This window comes from Pagrus pagrus, assembly GCF_965226575.1.
Source record: "Pagrus pagrus genome assembly, chromosome: 14".
Lineage (NCBI taxonomy): Eukaryota > Metazoa > Chordata > Actinopteri > Spariformes > Sparidae > Pagrus > Pagrus pagrus.
Window position 1 is genome coordinate 30271851 of NC_140198.1, and position 7523 is coordinate 30279373.

Here is a 7523-nt window from a genome sequence, read left to right on the forward strand (position 1 = left end):
TATGCCCCTCAGAAGTGGAATGAGTTACAGCGTGTTCTTGAACTAGACCGTCTTATTTCTCTATGTAACCCAGGTCTCTAGTTTAAGGATAATAAACTATTTACTAAAGTGAGCCTGGGCTTGAGTTCGTACCAAAACAGGGAAAAATTATTATTATGATCTCAGGAAAATATCTTAAATGAATCTAAATCTTGGTAAGTTTTTCTAATTAAATTTTAAGGACCACCACGACAATTTTTTTTTGAGACAAAACCTTCACAGGTGTTTATTTACAAATGAAAATGAACTACATTGCTGTTAGCTCCTCTCTCAGGAAGTGAAATATAAAATAAAATAAATGCACAATATACATGTAAATGAGAACTTTTTTAAATGCAAAAAATACAGGGTCCCTTTAAATTGTTTTAGGAATTAAATAAAATCTTTACCTTTCACAGGTTTCTGGTAAACAAAACAAAAAAACTATTCCTATAAACTTTAATAAATTCACATTTATTACATTTGGGCCCACACCAAAAGGATAAACTCAAAACTCTGTTGCAGGCCTGTGATGACGCTTGGGTGCGGTGAGGCCTAAAAATTATTATGGCCGCTTCACTCAGTCAAGAGCAGAAAACAAAAGCACGTGCATTGTCATGTTAGTTCGATACTCACGGATCCAAGCAAGGGGCAAAGGGGATAGCAGGGGGGGAATAAGGCAATGGCAGTCACAGATGGGGATGATGGCAGTCACAAGTCCAAACACAGCAGCACACAACGAAATCCGGGGAAGAATAAACAGCAGGGTCCATCCACCAGCAACCGCCTCAATCTCTCTCTTCACAGTGTCCATCTCCTTAAATTACATGAACTCTGTTGAGCCATAATATCATCACGCTATATCGTATTGACTTAACGTTAGCCCATTTTAGCATTTAGAAATCAGCAACATGCTAAATCTATACTATCAAAACACGGGATGCTACGTTAGTTAGCGGGTGGCTAAATGCATTACACTCCGGTCTTTTCCACTACAACATTAAGTTACAGCTCAAAAAATCATGGCATATGCATTATATTCACCTTCTGCGGGTCACATAGAAGAGCAATACAGGACCACGGGTAGTCGACCTCAATAACTCAAAAATGTTTCCCACTCTGAACTCCAGACGACAGCTCTCTAGACCAGGGATGGGGAACCTCCGGCCTGTATACGTAAGCCCATTTTTTTCAGGTGACTGTTCGGTCCGGCCCGCGAGGCAATCCATAACTGCACCCACAGACAATTAAATTAGTAAAAATTACTTCAAATGTGCAATTAAATGGCCCCGGGGCTGGTGTCTGTCTTTCCAGGCCATGATCAAGGTCATTGAACACAACATCAGCGTAACTGTCATCGCGTGTCATTGCGTCGTGTCAGGTGACAACAACGAGAGGAGACTAGCGTTGTCTAAAACGGAACATGGCTACTCAGTGCCGGCCCTGACCAATTTGGTGCCCTAGGCAAGATTTTGGCTGGTGCCCCCTCGCATCGCAGTCAATTTTACAATTAATTTTCATACACTCACACAGAAACTATGTATGTATTCAAGATTTTATTTCTTTTAAGTCAAAAATATCACACCAAATAAAAACTGAAGAAAGAAACAAGTGATAAATTAAAAATACAATATAAATGAGGTATTGCACAAACATGTTAAAGAATATTCTATTTACATACAAAATAAAAACAGTGTATTCTTTCGGAGGAAACCTTTTGCAGCAGAAGCAGTGCAAGCTATCATTCTTTTTTGAGTACATCAACCAGCTTCTTTTGATTTCTTCCCCACTGACCAAGACTCCGGTAAAAAAGTCATGTGGACACTTTCTCCCATCTTTGTTTTTGGGAAATGTGTAACTGTTTTTTATTTGAAATGGTCCTCTGTGAACTAACTCCTTTCTTACTTTGTCAGTTAGAAGAGATGGCCAGTCAGCAGGGTCTATTGGTGCAGCCTTTAGTCCTGATGCTGTATCACTCTGCTGTGCTGAGGTAGAGGACAGGAGCACCTGATGCTGTGTCACTGGCGGTGGTGGTGAAATATTTTAAAAGTGTATCTGAAGAGAGAAGAAAAGGATATGTGACCACTGGATGTTACATTTTAATAAAAAAAACAGATGCTTGGTGTGTGCTATACATAAGACTAATATAGACTAATAATGAAAATACGATGAGATTCATTCAACTTTATCGTCATTGCAATGCAATTCAGTCTAACCAGAGTGTGCAAAAAGCTGTAAAGTGCAGTGAAATGTATATATATATATAGCCTATGAATGATATGGGAAAGTAGTATTAACAGTAATACACTTTAACAAACAAACTGTGACACAATAAACCAAAGGCTTACAACTGCCCTATTACTTACAAAGGGGATGGAAAACTAAGAGCATTTTAACTGACATACAAGCAACAAAACACAGCCAACAGGTTAAAATAACACCTGAACAGACCTAACGTTAACTTTCCAAATGTCCCTGATGAATTTAAGGTGGAGTAACATTAACTTACGTCGACTCAGCTATTTACTGATTATTAAACAATGCTACTATCGTCCGAAGTAAGCTAGCAAGCTAACACTCTGCTCCAACAACGGTAACTACGATGCATTAACTATTAATTTCATTCACTTCATCACATTGACGTAACTGTACCTCTTTCTTTTTCACATGTTTCTTCCTCTGCTTTCCTTCTTTTTCTTCCCTGGGCGCCGGATGGTTTCAGTCTTTTGGACATTGAGGTTCGGCTACAGTATCAATAAATCTCTCTCTTGGTCTTTGGGTCACAGTCCGGTCAGATTCAGGCAGCTCGCCTCTCGACCCCGCCCCCCACCCTCACAGAGGGCAGGTACAGTGCAACGAGCCAGGAACCCAGAAAAAAAGGCCTCTCCATTATTGAATAGGCTTTGTTATGAAGTTATGTTGCTGTGGGCTTATATAATATTTCCAAATAATAGTATTAATAACACTGGTAAAAAATAGTATTTTTTTTTTTCTCCCCCCGTTTGCGGCGCCCCCCATGGATGACTGTGCCCAGCGCCGCCCCTCCCTAGACGCAGAACACGCGCTGTGCGTAGGGCCCCACGATCCGTGGGGGGCCCCATTTTGTGCAAGGGGACGCATTCTCTGCAAATGCGCAAAGGATGCGCATCGCTGCCGTGAGGCGCGCTTAGAGCACCGAGTCAGCCCGAGGCAGGAGAGAGAAAAAGGAGACGAGTAATCTGACACCGCACACGTTGCCGCAATGATTGACAGCACGCAGCATCTGACCAATCAGCGGTCAGATGCGCCGACAGGCAGTTGGATGCAGGTGGAGAGATGGCGTCCAAACGGCAATATGAATCGGGAGCAAGCAAAAGAAAAACAAAGTCAAAACAAGAAGAGGCTCGTGCTTCACTTGAAGTTGGGTATGTTGTGGCATGAACACCTCAGCTGCTAGCCTGCTAATCATGAGACAGAAGAGAGGATAATTCTGTCTAGATGTGGACTGGAGATTAAATTTTCCAGCGGCCCTGATTATCATTTATTGAATGTCTTGTTAACTGCATCTACATTCAGCTCTGTTGAAAAAGGAGCGGTTAATTGACCAGTTGGTGGTCTTATGTTGGCTCAGGTTTATAGCCTATCAATCTATGCTATCAGTAGAAGTTTTGGGCTATTTTTATGGAGGTAAAATGTCGCCATCTCTTGGTTAATTTAATTCATAAGTCATATAAGATTAGATAAGAAAAATTAAGATAATCCTTTATTTGACCCACAATGGAGAAATGTAAAGCGTTGCAGCAGCAAACAGCAGTGTAGGAATATAGAACCTAAGTACTAAATGTAAAAATAAGTATATAAAAATATTTAAATATAGAAATATCATCAAATCAAATCATAATGAATATTATTAGCTGTAGTCGTATTTGCATTAATTGCATTTTAATCTTTGTGAGGCTAGTATTTACATTAATTTCATTGTGTAATTTACCATTAAGACCAAAACAAATCTTAATAATCTGCTTGTATGGTGGATTTCTTGTCATAACAGGGTCCATGCTGAAGTTTGTTACTAAGGGTGACACGGAGCCAGCACCCAGTATGTCACAAGGGCCATCAGGCACCATGTCTACTGAAGCAGCCTGCATCTGTAAAAGGCTTGTTCCATTGTTGAAAGAGGCTGTTCATTTGATTTGTTCCTACTAATAAAAGGTTGTAAACCTAAATGGCATTTAGTGATACAGTCATTTTGTAAAGGGGGGGGCCCTCAGAATAAAATTCTGCTTAGGGCCCCAATTTTACCAGGGGCGGCCCTGACTGTGCCCTTAGCTTTTGCCTATACTGCCTATGCCCAGGGCTGGCCCTGTGGCTACTAAAAAAAGAAAAGTTGATGCGGAGTGTCGCTCTTTCCAGGACAAATAGACTTATGAATTCTTCTTTGTGGACTTGAGAGGCAAGCCCATGTGCCTGGTGTGTGGAGACCTGCTGGCCGTAATGAAAAAGGCAAACCTTGAGCGTCGTTACAGCACGAAACATGCTAAACTGGATGCCTTAAAAGGACAAGCGCGGGTAGTACAATTAACAAGAAGTTAATGTTGGTCTTTTCAGATGGCTGTATTTTTTAATATCACATCAGAATCCTCTGAAATGATTTGAGGTACATTATAAGGTTGTCTACTATCAATCTGAGGTGAAATTGTTCAGTAGAAACAGGAAGTTTTCTTTCAATAGCAGACTGAATTCAGGGGGAATATAACTCAGACCTGTCATTTTCGAGTGATTTAAAGCTGATATATGACATTTTAGAGGGCTGAATTTTTTAAATGTCATGATTTGAGGTACATTATAAGGTTATTTACTGCTTAAACTACTAAACATCAGTGAATACAAAACCAACAGGAATGGATTATGAAAAAATAAATTGGATTAAAACAATAAGATACACTGAGATGAATAAAATTGGCTAAAACATTAATTAATGGTCATGATATTTATGTTATTGCAATTAAGTTATACGATAGCGTCTGTGTCTCTCCCGTCGCATGCGCACTACACATTCACACTAACCTGCGCCAGTATTCCCGCCCCTTACACAGCTCTTGAGCTCGATAACAACTGGCTCTTGAGCTCGATAACAACCAAAGGCAAAACAGAAATTAAATGATTGACACATGACAGGTAACAAGTTAGGTTACACATGTAAACACTGCCTCCTCCTCTTCCATTTTATTAAGTTAAATGAAATTAAAGACCTTAATATTTATTTATCTTTTTAACTGTAAAGAGTCTATTTTATTAAACTGTACATTTTATTTATACTCTTATACAACACATATTTTAACCATTTTTAATACCCTGAACTGTATTTATCATTAACTTTTTCCTCTTTCATGAATTATTTGTAAAACAACATCTTATTATATTTTTTACTCAATTTTTATGCACTGTAACCTATATGAATTTTATACAGGGCTACATCTAGATAGTTTCAAATGCCTATTGTTCAATGTTCTGCTGTCTGAATGTAACAGTGAATTATGATCATATTGTGTATGTTTATTCATGTGTTTTGTAATCAGGGCATCACTGGAAAAGAGAGCTTGCTCTCACTTGACATTCCCTGAATAAATAAAGGATTCAATCAAAAATGAAGGATAATACAGTATAAAGTATAAAATATGTCTTATAGGCTGGTTTGTCTCAGCCAGCATCAGTTTACAAGAATTTGCATAATTAAGATATGTGTACGTACCAGCATACTTTGATGTCAAAATGCGTACCTGCTACACAAAATGCATACAGGTTGGCAGGTCTGAGTTATTAACTTCATATTAATGATGTAATTTTACCTGTTATCATATAGTTCTTACACATGGTTAATAAAGTTGCTTTAAAAAAGATTGCAATGCCACAAGTAAATTCATTAGAGCAAGCAAGTTGTTATAACTGAATATCTGACCGACTTGACCACCAGGTTTTTGATGATGTAAATGGGGGAGAGTTCCTCATAAGGAGGCATGTTGTGGCCCGCAGCATTCACACTGTTGTTGGGGGGAGAATGGAGAGTAAGAGGAGGTAGAGAAGATAGGGGACAGCTGTGAAAGATGTACACATGTGAGTTTCTCATCACTCACCTGGTTAAAACTGCAAAAAGATCTTTGTGTTGTAGGTGGGTTTGTTTCTGTGGGATGAGACTAGCTCATGCACAAATAAAGATCAGTTCTCAAAACATCATTGTTGTGCTTACAGATACAGATACAGCATTGTGAAAAAAATTGATTTTTATGCACATATTCAGGAACAAAGTGTACAAATCATCGTACACTTAACAAAACCTTAATTGAATTTATATATCTCATAAAACATGTGTAAATAATACGCATATCTTTTCTCTCCAGAAGTCCACTTAATAAAACACTGTCCCCACAACCATTTCCTCAGTGTGAGTTTGCTGTAGTTGTATCTCACGGTAGTCTAAATGTTGGTTCAGATGTTTTTCCACCGTGACATGAATACAATTTAGAGGAAAACATGGAAATGTGTAATTTGTTAGTATAAACTGCGGAGATTTTCAGACAAAAGACTGATCAACAGTGGTGGCCTAAAGCTCAGGGCCCGTATTCCTAAAGATTCTGAGAATCCTCTCAGAGAGCTCTTAACTTAAACTAAAAATTCCTAGCAAGGAGTCTTAAGGTGCGTTCACACCGGACCTTTTATTTTTGTCGCTGTCGCTCATGTCGCTCCAAAAAAATCGCTTGGTTGCTCAGCTGCAGTCGCTCGTCGGCACAATTCAACAGATCGCTCTGATAACGTCATTCAAGCGATTCCAGTGAATTTCACGTCGCTCGGAGGCGCTCATTTCTTCCCGTTTTCAACGGTATACGCGGCTGACAACGGCCCAGTTTGACGAGCTGTTGGCGAGAATCGGAGGCAGGAATTGCCCGGTTGGACACCAACTACAGGCGCTCCATCCCGGAGCGCCTGGCCATTTGTCTCCGGTGTTTGTGTGTGTCAACGTAAAGCCGGCTTTGCTCTTCCGGACCGGTGGAGTTGTATTACGTTTACATGGTTTCAGTAGTTGTCATAATTAGGCCTACATATAGATTACGGCAGCCAGTCAGCGCTGAGCGACAAGCGACTGACGGCCAGAGAGTTGGGGTTTCTCAACTCGAGCGACAGAGCGTTTTTTCGCTCCGTCGCTCGGACGCTGTCGCTCAGAGCCCCAGCGACATTTCGCCTGAGCGATTAATCGCTCAGTCGCTCGTTTGCATTGACTTAATATGTAAACTTGTCGCCAGCGACAAAAATAAAAGGTCCGGTGTGAACGCACCTTTAGCTTAGGAGTGATTCCAGAACATTCTCAGAGAACTCTGAGCAAGGAATGGACTGTAACTCCTATCTTAGTGAGGAGGTGTGGTTGACCCCGTTGCTAGGTATGAGTCATTTCAAAAGCTGTGATTGGTTGTTCCTAAAAGCTAGATAAAAAATATACTTTGGGTGATAATGGGCAAAGGATGGACCCTCAA

At 40.0% G+C, this 7523-nt stretch overlaps 1 long non-coding RNA gene across 1 annotated transcript; it reads right to left on the reverse strand.

The window, feature by feature from the left end:
- Positions 1 to 281: 281 nt before the first annotated feature.
- On the reverse strand, positions 282 to 2875 carry LOC311269532. Its single transcript, XR_014624102.1, has 4 exons — positions 2671 to 2875; positions 1924 to 2073; positions 1063 to 1249; positions 282 to 835 (listed from the first exon to the last, which is right to left on the reverse strand). It is a non-coding gene; the product is annotated as an uncharacterized lncRNA (long non-coding RNA).
- Positions 2876 to 7523: the final 4648 nt, after the last annotated feature.